Here is a 17,623-nt window from a genome sequence, read left to right on the forward strand (position 1 = left end):
ATTGCAAATGGAGGAACAATAAATTGCTCTGGAAAGTGCCATAATATCAAGCTATCCATGGGAGAATATGTATTGACTAGCCCAATGCTTTCCATTCCAATGGGAGGTGCTGATGTTGTACTAGGAGTCCAATGGCTACAATCCTTGGGTACAATAGCTTTTAATTTTCAAGAACTTTTCATCAAATTTTCTACGGAAGGAAAGGAAGTTGAATTAAGGGGTATTGCAGGGAAACCAGGAAAGATAATCAGCTCTAATGGTATGACAAAGCTTCTAAAAAAGGAGCAAAGAGGTGTAATTGCACAATTATGTTCGCTAGATGTTTCCACATTGGAATCATCTATTTCTCCAGATCTCCAAAAAGTCCTGGACAATCATTCCAAGGTATTTGAGACTCCCAAAGGTCTCCCACCTATGCGTGATCATGATCATGCTATTCATCTGATTCCAGGAAGTGTTCCTCCAAACATCAGGCCGTACAGATATCCCTATGTCCAAAAGAGTGAAATTGAACGTATGGTTGCAGAAATGCTAGAGGCTGGTATAATTCAACCGAGTCAAAGTTCTTTCTCTGCTCCAGTAGTATTGGTGCACAAGAAGGATGGATCATGGCGCATGTGTCCGGATTATAGGGAGCTCAACAAGCTCACTATTAAAGATAAGTTCCCCATTCCTGTCATTGATGAATTACTGGATGAATTGCATGGATCAATTTACTTCACCAAGTTGGATCTTCGTTCAGGATATCATCAAATCAGAATGAAGATTGAAGACATTCCGAAAACAGCATTTAGAACTCATGAGGGTCATTATGAATTTTTGGTCATGCCTTTTGGCCTTACCAATGCACCTTCAACATTTCAAGGTTTGATGAATTCAATTTTCAAACCATTCCTTAGAAAATTTGTGTTAGTATTTTTTGATGATATACTAATCTACAGCAAGTCTTGGAAGGATCATGTTGAACATGTTGACAGGGTGCTACAACTATTGGAGGAGAAACAATTATATGCAAAAAGATCCAAATGTTTCTTTGGAGTCCAGGAGGTGGAATATTTGGGTCATATTGTATCTCATGAAGGAGTTAAGGTAGACCCTAGCAAAATTAAAGCCATTAAGGAATGGAAAATCCCCACATCCATAAAGCATCTGCGAGGATTTCTCGGGTTGACAGGGTATTATCGCAAGTTTGTTAAGAATTATGGGAGAATAGCAGCACCTCTAACAACATTATTGAAGAAAGATGCATTTTCATGGACTCCGGAAGCAACAAAGGCCTTTGAACATCTTAAAGAGGCAATGTGCCAAGCACCGGTCTTAGCTACACCGGACTTCACAAAAACCTTTATTGTGGAATGTGATGCTTCAGGAAATGGAATTGGTGCTGTTCTAATGCAAGATGAAAGACCCATTGCTTTTGAAAGTCGTCCAATCAAGGGAAAGTTTTTAAGCAAAGCTATTTATGAGAAGGAAATGTTGGCAATACTCCATGCACTTAAGAAATGGCGACCCTACCTAATGGGAAGACACTTCAAGGTAAAAACGGATCATGATAGCCTTAAATACTTTTTAGAACAAAGATTATCCTCTGAAGAGCAACAAAAGTGGGTCACAAAGATGTTGGGTTATGACTTTGAAATCATCTACAAAAAAGGGAAGCAAAATGTGGTGGCAGATGCACTCTCAAGAAAGGATGAGGATGTGGAAGCATTGTTGTGCGCCATTTCTATTATCCAACCAGATTGGATAAACGAAGCAAGGGAGGAATGGAAGAATGACGAAGAAGTGTGGGCACTTATTCGAAAGTTACAACAAGATTCCAGTACATCTGATACATTTAGCTGGCAAAATGATTCGTTATGGTACAAAGATCGCTTATACCTCTGTAAGAATTCCCAGCTAAAACAAAAGATTCTTATGGAATTGCACACTTCTCCCTTAGGAGGGCACTCAGGATTTTTAAAAACTTACCACAGGGTTAAGAAGGAATTTTTTTGGGATGGCCTTAAATCAGATATTCAAAAGTTTGTGGCGGAATGTTTGGTTTGCCAACAAAATAAAGTTGAAACAATTAAGACACCGGGTCTATTACAACCTTTATCCATTCCAAGCCAACGTTGGGAGGAGGTTTCAATGGATTTTATCACAGGTTTACCCAAGTCTGAGGGAAAGAGTGTCATCATGGTGGTAGTTGACAGACTTACCAAGTATGCACACTTTTGTGCATTATCACATCCATTTAAAGCCAGTACAGTTTCTACTGCATTTATGGAAACAATTCAAAAGCTACATGGAAACCCAAAGATTATTGTAAGTGACAGAGATCCCATTTTCACTGGAAATTTTTGGACAGAATTATTTTCTTGTCTTGGTACTCAGTTAGCTCATAGCTCATCTTATCATCCTCAATCTGATGGGCAAACTGAGATAGTAAACAAATGTTTGGAAGGATATCTTCGTTGCTTTGTATCTGATAAACAGACACAATGGGTCAAATGGTTGCCTCTGGCTGAATGGTGGTATAACACTTCCTTCCATACAGCAACAAAAATGACCCCATTTATGGCACTTTATGGGTATCAACCACCATCCATCACATCATATTTAAGAGAAAATTCTAAGGTTCAGGCAGTGGAACATCACATCGAACATCAACAACAAGTCCTCCAACTCTTAAAGGATAACCTCGTGTTGGCACAGAATAGAATGAAACAACAGGCAGATCAACATCGCAGTGAAAGAAGTTTTGATGTAGGTGATTGGGTATTCCTACGGCTACAACCATATAAGCAAATGTCCCTCAAGCAAGCTAAGAAGGATAATAAATTATCACCAAAGTATTATGGTCCGTACAAGGTGTTGCAAAAGATTGGTACTATGGCATACAAATTGGAGCTTCCTGCAGCTTCTCGATTGCACCCAGTTTTCCATGTTTCATGTTTAAAGAAGGTTATAGGCGACAAGCTCCCATTTCAAACAATATTGCCAGAACTTGACGAGGAAGGAAAAATTATATTGGAACCGGAAGCAGTCACAGAAACAAGAACTCGACAGCTACGAAATCGATCAATTTCAGAGTATCTTATCAAGTGGAAGAACTTATCCGCTGAAGATTCCACATGGGAGGATGAGAATTTTATGCAGAAGTATCCAGAACTACTCAAGCGTTGAGGACAACACTTTTTTGAAGGAGAGGGGCATGTTGGGTCCCTATAATACTAGTGATTACCCCATTACTATTGTAGTTATACCCCTTATTAATATTTTTGTGCCCCTATTGCCCCCATATTGTTATTACTGTGCCCCATAGAATCCCTCTATTGTTATTTTTGTGGCTTTATATTATTATTGTTAGGTCGGCTGGATTATATTGTGACTCCTTAGACTCCTATATATAGAAAGGAGGTTTTGTCATTTGAATCATCCAAGAATTGTTCATTTATGTAATGTAAAGGAGGTTGCCCCCTCGAAGAGGCTGAATTCTAAGGCGTTGATCTATCTTTTCTATCTTTTCTTGAGCTGGTTTCATAACAGTATTTTCCTCCTTGGACGTTCTTCATGGGAGCCTTTGTACACCTGCTGAATAATCATTGCTGCTGTGTACTTATCTTTATCATCTGTGGCCTGCACAATTAATATGAATGGTGCACCAATATGTTCATGTGTAGGGGACACAGAAACATTATCTACTCCTGAATTTTTCTTTGAACAATCTTCATCCAAGGAGGAGTTCCAAAACTGTGCATCCTCTTCCTCTATCATCTGATAAGCTACCCTTTCATTCTGTGTGGAGGCCATCTGAGCAGGTTTCAGAAAATCAAAACTGAGGTGATCAGTCTCAGCCTTGAGAATAGAGTTATTTCCTGCCTCAGTGTTCAAGGGGCAACTGTGAGGGATTGTCATTTCAGCAGGTAGAGGGACCAAAGATGATGGGGATCTTTCCTCTCCCTTATTGATCACTAGGCTGGGAATGATAGCAGGCTGGCTCATTTGCAGATCTGCATAGCCATGGGAAGATGAGTTGGCTTTGAGCATAGGTTCTTGGAGGATGAAAGGACTTTCTGCTGATTGCTGCTGCTAATAGGCTTGTTTTTCTGCAGGCACAACAAATTGACAAGCAGTGCCTCTGGATAATGCTTCTTCATATGCAGCTCTGGTTAGGAAAGGAACACTTTTCCAAACCATGGACCTGCTCCTCTTTTTCAGGCTGCTCTTCTTCCATGACTATGTTCTGTAAAAGGGTCCTCACCCCTTTATCTTCATTTGTAACTTTATTTCTTTGCAAAATCTGCAATTGCTCATGTGCTCCTTTATATGGATTTGGAGCTGGAAGAGAAATGGAACAAGGAACTCCTGCTTCCTTAGAATTCTACTCAGCTTTTAACCTGGAAAATTCAGAGGCCAAAAAATCAATCATCCTAGCTAATTCATCTATTTCAGGCTCTGAGGATGATGAGGACTCTCCTCCCTGTCTTCTCCCTTCAGCATCACCTTCAAGTCTCTCTGCAGCAATGATGTTTGCTTCTACTTTAAAGGCTGTAGTTTGCATATTAGCCAAAGAAGTACATCTTCTTTCTCTTAACAATAGGAAGAATTGATAATCGAAAGCATTAGCATAAGTAAGCATAGTAGAAGTAGGGGTGGGTTTTACTTCAGCTGGCATTCTGCTGTACATATAATTGAATCTGATGTTAAATTCAGATGGTAGCTCACCATATTCTCTCTATAAGTTCTCAAATTCATCATGATAAAAGAGCAGATATTTATTATTCCCCCAGTGCTTTAAGAACACATCATCTACGGCCTCAATGTTTGCAATATACCTAGGGGGTAAATTTCTGAACCATTTTCTAGCCTCCCCATCTAGGCTTTGGACAAAAACCCTCATCTAGACATCCTCTTCATTGGTATCCAGGTTATCAGCATAGCTATAAAAGGCCTCGAGGTGCTCTTCAGCTGATATTCCTTTTGAACCAGTAAACGTAGGCACGTATTCTTGATAATCTCCTGCAGGCATGGCATTCAAAGGGGTAGGCAAGACTAAAGGTCCATACCTAGTAGCAACTATTCATTCTATCTTTATAAGAGCTTGTTGGCTTGCCATGACTAAGGTATGTGAAAGGATACCGGTAGACTGAGTGGAATGGATCAATGAAAAGAATGATAGAAACAGAGGAATACGATGGACAACATGGATGCTTCTTTGAACTGAGGTCTGAAAGGGAAATGAATAACAAGGAGCTGTATGGATCTCAAAAGGTATTTCTACACTAGCAGAGATACATAAAAATTTGAAGGCTTACCTGGTCCTGATGCTCCTCTCTACGATACTTTCTTCTGCTTAATGATCTTCTCAGGGTCAGGCATTGGTTTAGTTGATGGTTTCTAAGGATTTCTTCGAGCATGCCTCACCAACTGCGCCAGAACTGCAATGTGGAGTCGCCAACAGACGGTCTTCCTCCAGTGGAGTCGCCACATAGATGATTACAACCAAATTATGTGTTCAAACCTTGTCTATCATCAAAGCTTGAAACTGTGTTGTTCTCCCAGGGAAGCTGAGCTTCAATTCTCCTCTCCCCAGCAACGACGCCAATTAATGTTATCACCCCAAGAAAATCTCCTAGGTTGTATATCAGAGATGCTCAGGAACATTACAAACTCAACAAAATGTTGGATAAATGGTGGATGAATGAAAGAAATGCTGCATATTCAAGCCAGATAACCACTTCTACTATGCTTAACCCCAGACATGGGTGAACACCCCCAGACTACAAGGATTTAGACCACCAATTACTCACAGTTTTAAGGAAAATGTGATAATGGAGAATATTGATCACACCAGCAGATGCACAGGACCCTGTGATGGCCAGCTGCAACCAGTTAAAAGGTCTGTAAATCTATCTCTTAATGCATAGACAAGATGACAACTCTCTGGCATTAAAACAACAGAAACCTGCATACAAATTCAATGATACAGCTAGATTCTAACACAGAGGTGGGATGACAACCCCTCTAATGCTAAGCATCAATAACACATGAATAAATACATAACAGGCACAACCTAGAACAAAGAAGAAGTGGAAAGTGAGCAATCAACAACAAAAGAAGCTTGTATTAGCTGGAAATGAAGACCAGAAGCTGCAGGTGTCACAAAAGTTGCAGTCTCCAGAAGTTGAAGTCTACATCAAAATAACATTCATCAACCATCTTACATTCTGTCTCTGGGTATATATGGTGGTTGATTACAAAAATCTCTGCTAACCTTTGCATGGAGGGGTCATAATTGACCACCAACCAAATTTACAATTTATATATGGGGCTCTGTTATGGTCTGACTATTTTTATGGACAAAATTGGCCTTTCTGGATGCTCTGATGTCCTTCTCTGATCAGGTGGAGTACTGACTGATACAAACCCATAACTAACAAATGATGTTATCTGTCTGAAGTCATCCATTTTCTTCTCGGCCGTGCTCTTCCTTAAATGCAGTTGGTGAGGAGTAATGGTGCAAAGTGCTGGATCTGGCCTTCTTCCTCCTTCGGGAGCACAAAACAGGTTAAAGGTGTGGAAGGAATGGTGGAGGCATGGGCGGAAGGAGAAAGATCAACTGTCGGATCGCGTGGATCAATGGCAGAGAAAGATTTCGCAATGGTTATCGGGAAGAAACGGAAATCAAATGTGGGCCATTGGATAGCTCAGATGAACGACGGAGATTTGATTAGAGGGGCTATCCGGAGGTGACGAGGATGGAGCAACAAGGGTCGTCGGATCTGGACACGGCAGATCCGACGGTGATCGCAAGCGGAACGTGCACACACATTAACGTGCGGGAGAACGATTTTGGGAGGCGGGCGGTATTCCCCGCACCACCTTTGGACCCACAGTGGTTTCCATATAACCCCACGCGATCTCGTAAGAAAGCGTCGCGTGGCAGACGAAAACCGCCGCCCCCGTGGGTTAACGTGTGCACAAGTCGTGGGATCAGGGGAAGCGTCCACCATTGATCTCGCAATGGACTACTAGATGATAAGGAAAGCACACGATGTTTAATTGCGTGGGAAAAAGGGTTATGACCATTGGATCGCGATGATAAACGGCTACGGTTAAACGATGAGGAATAAATGGATCAGGCATGCTGTCATGCATTTTAAACTTCGCACCCGAGAGTTAAACAACATGGGTTTATACAAGGTTTAAACGAGTTATCGGGGCTTGTAGGGTTTATAAACAAAAACACCCGGGAGCTAAATAAACAAAGGTTTTATGTAGGGTTTAAAGGATAAAAACAGGGATAAGGGACTTAAAGGAGAATAAGGAGGATTTAAAAGGAAGGAGGAAACAGAGGTGTAAGGAGTTATGAGGGAATAATGCAAATGAAGGAGAAAGAATACAATGAACTGCTGCGAGCTCCTTTGCAACCAAAATCAGCATTGCCCAACCTGCTTTATCCATCAAAAGTCACAAAATGTAGCAGAGCTAACAAGGAGAAAGCGTGGCTCTTTTAGATTTTGTAGCCATAGCTACTTCCTTTCATCATTTTGTGGAAACTTATAATAAATATGTCACGTGTCCTTCATAGGAAAATTTTATGAAAATACTAGATCATATCCATATAATTGTTCTTTCTCAAGCTTCAACATCACACAAGGTTGTTAATTTAGCTTAAAAATAATTTGTGGGTCAATTTGTTGGTTTATGGCCCATCCCCAAGCAAATGGAACTTTGGATACGATAAAGTTTGTAGCCCATGTCCAAGAGAAAAATAAATCACCTCTCCTATTGGAGGGGTCAATGCATTTTTTTGAACTAAAGAAATAGTAGGATCTCATCTTCAAAAGTAGTCAATATTATTATGTATCCTGAGCTATGCCTTTATACAACAAGACCCATGATTTTGGGTAAGGCTCACACACCTACCTCTACAGTTGATCAGGTGCTCATGTCTTAAGTGTCGTAAAATGCTCAAAATTTAAAGTGCTTAGAACTAGTTCAAAGTGGAATGACTAGAAAGTGCTCATCTTCCCGATTCCGATACCACAAACGGTTCGAAAAACGGTCGCCGTATGAGGAAGTTATGGCAAAAAGAAGAATTTGTCCATAACATTAGAAATTTTAATTTTTCAAAAAAAAATTAAAAAAGGAATATTCCGCCTGGCACGAAATCCGAGGCAACCACCAAACATTAAATGTAACTACAGTTAAGTTGGCAAAATTTTGGTAGGAGCGCCAAATTTGGCGGACCCGCCATAATTGGCGGAGCTTACTGGAGTTAACTAAAGTTAGCTGGAGTTTTTATAGGGAAAAACTGGAGAAACTTTAAATGGCCATAACTTTGGCTAGGAAAGTCGATTTTGGACGATTTTTTTTTTATTTTGGGTATTTTTGACCTTCTGAAGCCATTGGTGCAGGTCTTACAGCCATCTGAGGTCATTTACAGAGGTTTTGGAGCCGTGAAAGTTATAGGAGCCACTAGGGCCCAGTTTTGTGAAGACTGTATAGGGTTGCAGGTATCCATTGGAGGTGATCCAATAGTCAATCCTGAAGGATTCAAGTGTTCTGAATCCATTTTTACCATCTATTTCTCTTGTAGATGCTTCTATTCAGCTGTATTTTCAATTTGAGCATTTAATAAAAATAAGGACAAGCCCGGTTGGGAGCTTTGGACCCAGCAGACGTAGCCCTGGAGGGGGTGAACTGCTTTATCAACTTCTTTTGAATTTGTGGTTGATTTGTTTTACAGATAAAATTCATTTTAATGTGTTAAACAGTAAAAGGAAATAACTCTACTATGCTTAAATGGGTCATGAACAGCTGAAAATTTCATGTGTTTTCTTTCTGCAAGACATGGAAATCTTTTAAACATGTTTAATTCTGAATTGAATACCTTGCAAACAAAGTTCAAGTAGTTTCAAATTCAGATCAAGTTGGTATCAGAGCCCAGGGTTTTGTGCAAAGATCTTCTAACTGTCTTGCAAAGTATTGATGCTTACCAGGTTGAAACTCAAAAGAGGGGAAGGACAGTTGACTAGAGAACGAGAGAATCCTCAGTCAAGGAAGGCCAGAGAGCCATCACCTCCACCTTCAATTTCACCCTCAAGAGTCTCAGCAGAAGCTTCAAGAATGTCTGCACATGAAGGAGAAATTCCTACAGAGACAGATCCAAGAGAAGAAGAAAGAGTCTTCAGAAAGGCTTTCTTGGACCTCACTGAAATGGTAAGGATATTGTACCAAGAAAGAAATGAGAAATTGGTTGGAGAAGGGTCCAAACATCCACATGAAGGAGAGGGCTCTTCAGGAGGTAAGAAGGATGATGATCATTCCAAGAAAGGACATGGAGGAAATGGTGATCCACCACCCCCATCTTCACCTTCTTCCTCTTCATCCTCGTCTTCTTCTGTTCATAAGCATAGATCCTCTGGAAAAAGTCCTTTTTTGAAGCTTGATATAAAATTCGAATTACCTATGTTTAATGGTGAAGTGAATGCAGAAAAGCTTGACAACTGGATTAGGCAGTTGGAAGTTTACTTGAGGATCCAGAATATGCATGATGATGCCACAAAGATTAAGTTGGCTTCTTTGAGAATGGATGGAGCAGCATTGGTCTGGTGGGAGGCCAAGACTAAAGAGGAGATCAAGAAATTTGGTAAGGTTACCTTAACATGGCCTGAATTTCTGTTAGCCATTAAAAAACAGTTTTATCCTCTTGCTCACATGTAGAAGGCCATTATGAATTGGCAAAATTTCAGACAACTTAAGGGTCAGAGTGTCCAAGACTACACCCAAGAATTCAGGAGAAGAGCTCTCTTGTTAGGGGTAGATTTACAGACCCAAGAAACCTTGTTGAAATACATTGGTGGCTTGCATAGCTACCTTAGACATAGCATCTTGATGTTTAACCCTACTAGCCTGGACGAGGTTTGTGTCCAAGCTACCCATTTAGAGGCAAGGGGAAAAAACACATTTGAAGAGGGTAGAAACAAGCCCCCCAAGGGGAAAAAAAAAGAGAAAACCTCCAAGGGAAAGAGCAAAAAGAATGCATCTGTCAAACAGGAGAGTGAGAAAGTGATCTGTAAACACTGTTCTAAACCAGGTCATGAGGAGAAAAACTGTGGAAATTATATCCTAAAAAAAGACCTCAATTTAACAAATCCAAAGGGAAACAGAAAATTGCTGCTACTACATCTACACCACAAGATTTAGGGGAAGATTCAGGTGATGAAACCAAAATTGCAGCCATGGGTTTGAAAAACTTGAAGGGAAAAGAAATTGAAACTCAAGCCAGCACTAGTACCTCAAATTGCCATGTACAAGCTCCTAATGAGGAAGAAATAATTGAACTGTTTCATGTGAGGGTGATTTCAAAACATACTAAAATTGACACACTTTTTGATAGTGGGTCACAAGCAAACCTTATATCAGACGACTTGGTCAAGCAGCTTAAACTTGAGACCGTTCCACATCCGAAGCCATATCCACTTGGATGGATTTGCAAGGATGCAAATTTACAAGTTTCAAGAAAGTGCACATTGCGCTTTGCAATTACTGCACATTTTATTGACACAGTTGAACTTGATGTGGTACCTTTTGATATAGCAGGAATTGTTTTGGGAAGTCCTTACTTGTTTGACAGGAAAGCTATCTTTCATCGCCATGAAAACAAATATCATCTGTTCAAAGATGGCAAGGAGTTCATTGTTAGAGCTCATCGAAATAAGACAAATATAGCGATGGTGAATGCAGGACAGGTAAAAAGGCTGGTCAATTCAAGTAAGAATTTTGTTCTTCTTATGATTAAGCCCAAGGTTGATGTGAATCATGAGTCATTTGACAATTGTGATCCAAAACTTAAATCAGATTTGTATGATGTAGTTGATGCATATCATGAGATGTTTCAAGAGCCAACAGGTTTGCCTCCTAAGAGGGAGATTCAGCATGAAATCCATTTTCATCCAGATTGTCCTCTTCCAAACATAGGCATGTACCGCATGTCTATTATGGAGAATGCTGAAATAAAGAAGCAAATCAAGGACTTGTTGGACAAGGGTTTCATAAGGCCAAGTACTTCACCATGTGGGTCACCGATTGTATTGATTCCAAAGAAAGATGGCACTTGGTGTATGTGTGTTGATTTCAGGGCCTTGAACAAGATAACGGTAAAGAATCGTTATCCACTCCCAAGGATAGATGATTTGCTAGACCAGCTAAAAGATGCTCGATATTTCACTAAGCTAGACTTGCGCAGTGGATATCATCAAGTAAGAATTGAAGAAAGTGACATTTGGAAGACAGCCTTTAAAACCAAACAAGGACTCTTTGAGTGGCTTGTGATGCCGTTTGGTTTGTGCAATGCACCTGCAACTTTCATGCGGGTAATGGATGATGTCTTGCGTCCTTTTCTTGATGATTTCGTTATTGTCTACTTAGATGACATCTTAATTTTCAGCAAGTCTAGAGAAGATCATGTCATGCATGTTAGAAAAGTACTTGATGTTTTGAAGAAGAATCAATTATTTCTTAAAATGTCAAAGTGTGAATTTGGAAAGACTTCTTTGGTTTATTTGGGACACATAGTAGGAGGAGGTGCTTTGAGAATTGATCCTGCTAAGATTGAGGCTATTGTGAAGTGGCCTACTCCCAAATCCATAACAGAGGTAAGAAGTTTTTTGGGTGCAGCTCAATATTGGAGGAAGTTTATCTCTAACTTCTCTTCTATAGCAGCTCCTATGCATGCAGTGACAAGTGTGAAGCATGCTTTCCAATGGGGAGGCAAGCAGCAAAAAGCTTTCGAATCTTTGAAAGAGAAGATTAGTTCAGCTCCAGTCCTTGGATTACCGGATTTGAGACAACCATTTGAGATACAAACTGATGCTAGTGATTATGCTATGGGTGCAGTTCTTCTACAACATGGTAAGCCTATTGCTTTTCATTCTGAAACTTTTAATGGTGCTGTTGTAAATTATCCTACATATGATAAGGAGTTGTATGCGTTGGTACAAAGCGTCAAAAAGTGGAAACACTACTTGATGCGCAAAGAAACTGTTATACATACCGACCATCAGCCCTTACAGTACTTGCAATCACAAAGCAAGTTACAATAGTCACGACACTTCAGATGGATGGGCTTCTTGCAACAGTTCCATTTGGTAATAAGGTATAAGAAAGGTACTTTGAATAAGGTTGCTGATATGCTTTCAAGGCCTATTATTGGTGTTGTTACTTTACTTAAGAATGATTCCATTGTACATGATAGTTACATAGAACAATATGCATCTGATGATGACTTTAAAGATGTGTATGCTAACTTGAGTAAAGGGAATCATGTAGAGGAAAATGACTATCACATGCATAACAATTTGCTGTTTCATTTGGGCAAGTTGTGTATACCACAGGGGGAGAGGATAAATGTCATAAGAGAAGCTCATTCTTCTCTTATTGCTGGCCATTTTGGTGTGAGCAAAACAGTTGCACATCTACAGAGGTATTGCTATTGGCCTCACATGGTAGATTCTGTTTCAAGGTTCATAAGAGGTTGTTCATTATGTGCTACAAGCAAGCCTAGCAATAGGAAGCTTGGTTTGTATACTCCTTTGCCGGTACCTTCTAGACCATGGGAGAGCATCTCTATGGATTTTGTAGGAGGTTTGCCAAAATCTCGAAAGTAGCATGATTATTTATATGTAGTAGTTGATCGTTTCAGCAAAATGTGTATACTTATGCCTTGTAAGAAAACTATAACTGCTGAACAAACTGCTGAATTATTTTTTCATCATGTATGGATTCACTTTGGTTTGCCTACTTCCATTATTAGTGACAGGGATTCCAGATTTGTGGGGAATTTTTGGTCCAACCTATGGGAGATGATGGACACAAAGTTGAAGAAAAGTATTGCTTTCCATCTGCAAACAGATGGACAAACCGAAGTTGTGAACAGAACCATTGTGCACCTCTTGAGAGGTTATTGCAGCAAGCATCCCAAGCTTTGGGATGAACATTTGCACTACATACAGCATGCTTACAATCGTGCCAAGCACTCTTCCACAAACACCTCACCGTTTGAAGCTTGTTTTGGTTACTTGCCAAAATCACCTCTTGATTTCATTCTTGAGAAAGATGTTGCCATTGAGGGACATAGTGACATTGACAAAGCTCGTTCATTCATTGAAAGAATTCAGCAAATACATCAACAAATTCATGAACAACTTGAGAAGAGTCAAGGCAAGTACAAGGAAAGACACGACAAGCATAGAGTCGATCACAAGTTTCAAGAAGGGGATGAGGTATGGTTGTACATTAGTAAGGAAAGGATGCAAGGAGAAGGTAAAAAGCTGAAGCCTATTCGTTATGGTCCATTCAAAATCCTCAAGAAGGTTGGAAATAATGCTTTTCAATTAGATTTGCCTTCCTACATGCAAATGTATTCTGTTGTCAATGTGGAGAACTTACGTTTGTATGAACCTCCTTTGATTGCTGATCATGAAAATGCTGTTCAGCTGCCATCTATAGAATATTTCTCGCCAGAATTCTTAGATGAGCTGAAAGAAGATACAATCCTTGACAGAAGGACACGCACTTCAAGGAGGGGCAGTGTAGATTATGTTCGGGTTGGTTTCAAAGGCAGCAAACCGAACAAGGCAAAGTGGATGGAGGTGGACAGAGTGAGGGAGTTGTACCCTCACCTCTTTAATAGGTAGTTGAAGGCTTTTGGGATCCAAAAGCTTCCCAATGGGGAGGCGTGATCAGGTGCTCATGTCCTAAGTGTCATAAAATGCTCAAAATTTAAAGTGCTTAGAACTGGTTCAAAGTGGAATGAATGGAAAGTGCTCATCTTCCCGATTCCGGTGCTGCAAACGGTTCGAAAAACGGTCGCCGTATGAGGAAGTTATGGCAAAAAGAAGAATTTGTCCATAACATTAGAAATTTTAATTTTTCAAAAAAAAATTAAAAAAGGAATATTCCGCCTGGCACAAAATCCGAGGCAACCACCAAACATTAAATATAACTGCAGTTAAGTTGGCGGAATTTTGGCAGGAGCGCCAAATTTGGCGGACCCGCCATAATTGGCGGAGCTAACTGGAGTTAACTAAAGTTAGCTGGAGTTTTTCTAGGGAAAAACTGGAGAAACTTTAAATGGCCATAACTTTGGCTAGGAAAGTCGGTTTTGGACGATTTTTTTTTTTGATTTTGGGTATTTTCGACCTTCTAAAGCCATTGGTGCAGGTATTACAGCCATCTGAGGTCATTTGCAGAGGTTTTGGAGCAGTGAAAGTTATAGGAGCCACTAGGGCCCAGTTTTGTGAAGACTGTATAGGGTTGCAGGTATCCATTGGAGGTGATCCAATAGTCAATCCTGAAGGATTCAAGTGTTCTGAATCCATTTTTACCATCTATTTCTCCTGTAGATGCTTCTATTCAGCTGTATTTTCAATTTGAGCATTTAATAAAAATAAGGACAAGCCCGGTTGGGAGCTTTGGACCCAGCAGACGTAGCCCTGGAGGGGGTGAACTGCTTTATCAACTTCTTTTGCATTTGTGGTTGATTTATTTTGCAGATAAAATTCATTTTAATGTGTTAAACAGTAAAAGGAAATAACTCTGCTATGCTTAAATGGGTCATGAACAGCTGAAAATTTCATGTGTTTTCTTTCTGCAAGACATGGAAATCTTTTAAACATGTTTAATTCTGAATTGAATACCTTGCAAACAAATTTCAAGTAGTTTCAAATTCAGATCAACAGTGCTAGTGTGAGGATGTTCTTAAAACAATATGAAATAATGTAAGGGTGGCAGGAGTAGGAGGGGCTATTTTATACCTCGATGAAACAATAGAATTAACATTTTCTTAGGATTCGGGACATCGAACAAATAATCATGCAGAAGCACATGCCCTTCTTCAGGGTCTATTGTTTCATTAGAAAATACATATTTTGTATCTCTCGATCATTGGAGACTCAATTTATCATTCACAGTTTAATTAAGGAGATTCTCCCAAAAGACTTGGCCTTAAAGGTAGTCCTCAACAAGATTTGGAGGAATCTAAAGAAGCTTAATTCCTATGAATTCCATCACATTTTGATACAAAATAATAGCTTGGTGGGTTCATTGGCTAAAGCAAGTTCCTTGTTAGCCAAAGGGACATTAAGAATTAACTGCAATGAAATTCCTTGTTGTGCCTTAGTTTTCATTTTGGTTATGACAAGTATCTCGATAGAATTGAAATTAGAAGAGCATGTAAAGATTTCTTGTTTTGAGGTGGTATTTCATTTGTTGGTGGTCATAGTTGGTCTTCATATGAGCTGGGGGGAGTGAGGGAATTCCAAGCTCAACCCAACACATAAAATTCCCTATGGCTTGCTAAAATTGAGGTTTAATTCATGTTATGTTTTAAAATTATTGGGTATGTATCTCCCCTAGCTCTTTCTCTTATTTATTCCTAAGATATTTGGTGGAATTGGGTTTGCGATAGGCTTCAGGAGTCATCAATTTGGTTCAAAACTAATAGTGTTTTCTGTTGAGTCCTCTAACAATTTGGGTGACAATTGAGAAGTTTCTTTCTACGAGGAAAGACACTCATGTTTGTGATGAGAATAATTTGGAGCTCAAGCTTGGAAACGACCTAATTCTCCCTATTTGCATTAATTCAATTAATACCTTCCTTTTTGGATTAAGATGTGAAGTTTGAATTGTTCCAATCTATGCAAGGTTGGTTTCTCCAAGCCTCTGCACGATGTTGGTAGATGTATGAATCTTGGGAAGAGAAGGTACGCATATGCTTGTGTTTGCAACTAGGATATCTTCCTAAAAATTTTCTATATCTAGATCATTAGGATCATGAGAAATTTGAGAGAGTAGAAAATATGTCTCCTCATAGTGAGGATTTCATGTCAGGCCAGGCAGTAACTCCACAAAGCAAAAATTGATTCGTGTATTTTATTCCATCAGGTAGGTCTATTATATACATGAGGGAGAGACTGTTCAGTTCATCTCCTGATGACTATTCATATTTCTCATTTATTTATTTACATATATTTACCCAATCACAAGGATTAGGTGTCAACATTTCCCCCCTTAATCTGAAGGGATGTTGGTGAGTCCAAGCATCATTCTGAATCATTCAAGCTTTTCTCTTCCAAGCGCTTTGGTGAAGATGTCTGCAATTTGCTCATTTGTGGAACAATGACAGAGATGGATTGTTTTGGCCTCAACATGATGTCGAATCAGATGATATTTAGTATTGATGTGCTTCGTTCGATCATGGAACTTTGGGTTCTTGGCCAACTTTATTGTAGAGGTATTGTCAATCATGAGTGGAGTTCATTGTACTTGTTTTACCTACAAATATTCAAGAATTTTCTTGGGCCACACAATTTCTTTTGTTGCTTCAGCTGCTGCCATGTATTTTGCTTCTGTTGTGGAATCTGCTGGAACTGATTGTTTGTGCGATCTCCAGGAGACAACTCCTGATCCAAGACTCATAGCATATCCTGAAGTAGATACCCCAGTTTCTTTGTCTCCATCGAAGTCTGAGCCAGAGTATCCAATCAAGCTGAAGTCGTCCACCTGTGTATACTTGATTCCAAAGGCTTGAGTTCCCTTCAAGTACTTTAGAACTCTTTTTGCAGCAGACCAATGTCCCTCACAAGGATTTTGCATAAACCTGGAGAGGATTCCAACAGCAAATGAAATGTCTGGTCTGGTAGTAGTTAGGTAGTTGAGACTTCCTACAAGCTCTCTATACTTTGTTGCATCCTCAAATTCCTTTCCTTCAATAGATGTGAGCTTTAAGTTTTGTTCCATTGGAGTAGTAAGAGGATTGCACTCTGTCATGCCAAACCTGTTCAACAGATCTCCAATGTATTTCTTTTGAGAAAGAAATATGGACTTTGGATGTTGGGTTACTTCAATGCCAAGATAGTAATGAACATAGCCCAAGTTAGTCATTTCAAAATTTTTCCCCAATTCCTTCTTTATGGATGCAATGTAGCTTTCATTGTTCCCTCTCATCAAAAGATCATCTACATATACCACAAGATATACAACTGTTTTGCCAACTTTGTTGACAAATAGAGTTGCATCATCAAGATCAAAATGTTTGAAATTGAGTTTCAGAAGATGCTCAGTCAGTTTTTCATACCAAGCTCGCGGTGCTTGTTTGAGACCATACAAGGACTTCACAAGTTTGCATACTTTATGTTCATGTCATTTCATAGCAAATCCTTCAGGCTGGGACATAAAAGCATTCCCTTTTAGATCTCCATTCAAGAAAGCAGTTTTTACATCCATTTGATGGACTTTCCAACCGTTCTGAGCTGCTAGTGAAAAGAGTGTCCGGATGGTAGCCCATTTTAATGTGGGGGAAAAAGTCTCCTCATAATCAACCCCTTCCTTCTGTGCAAAGCCTTTTACCACAAGCCTAGCTTTGTGCTTGTCAAGTGAGCCATCAACTTTATACTTGTTCTTGTAGACCCACTTGCAGCCAATTGGTTTGGTTCCTAATGGAGGGTCAAATAGCTTCCAAGTGCCATTCTTTATGAGGGAATCATACTCCTTTTGCATCGCTTCTTTCCATTCATCATGAGAAGCAGCTTCTTTGAAGGAAGTTGGTTCAAAATCTGTAGACAAGTTC

Source organism: Pinus tabuliformis, chromosome 8, assembly GCF_031772625.1.
Source record: "Pinus tabuliformis cultivar Carrire ecotype Pingquan chromosome 8, CPIR1, whole genome shotgun sequence".
In the NCBI taxonomy this organism is placed as follows: domain Eukaryota; kingdom Viridiplantae; phylum Streptophyta; class Pinopsida; order Pinales; family Pinaceae; genus Pinus; species Pinus tabuliformis.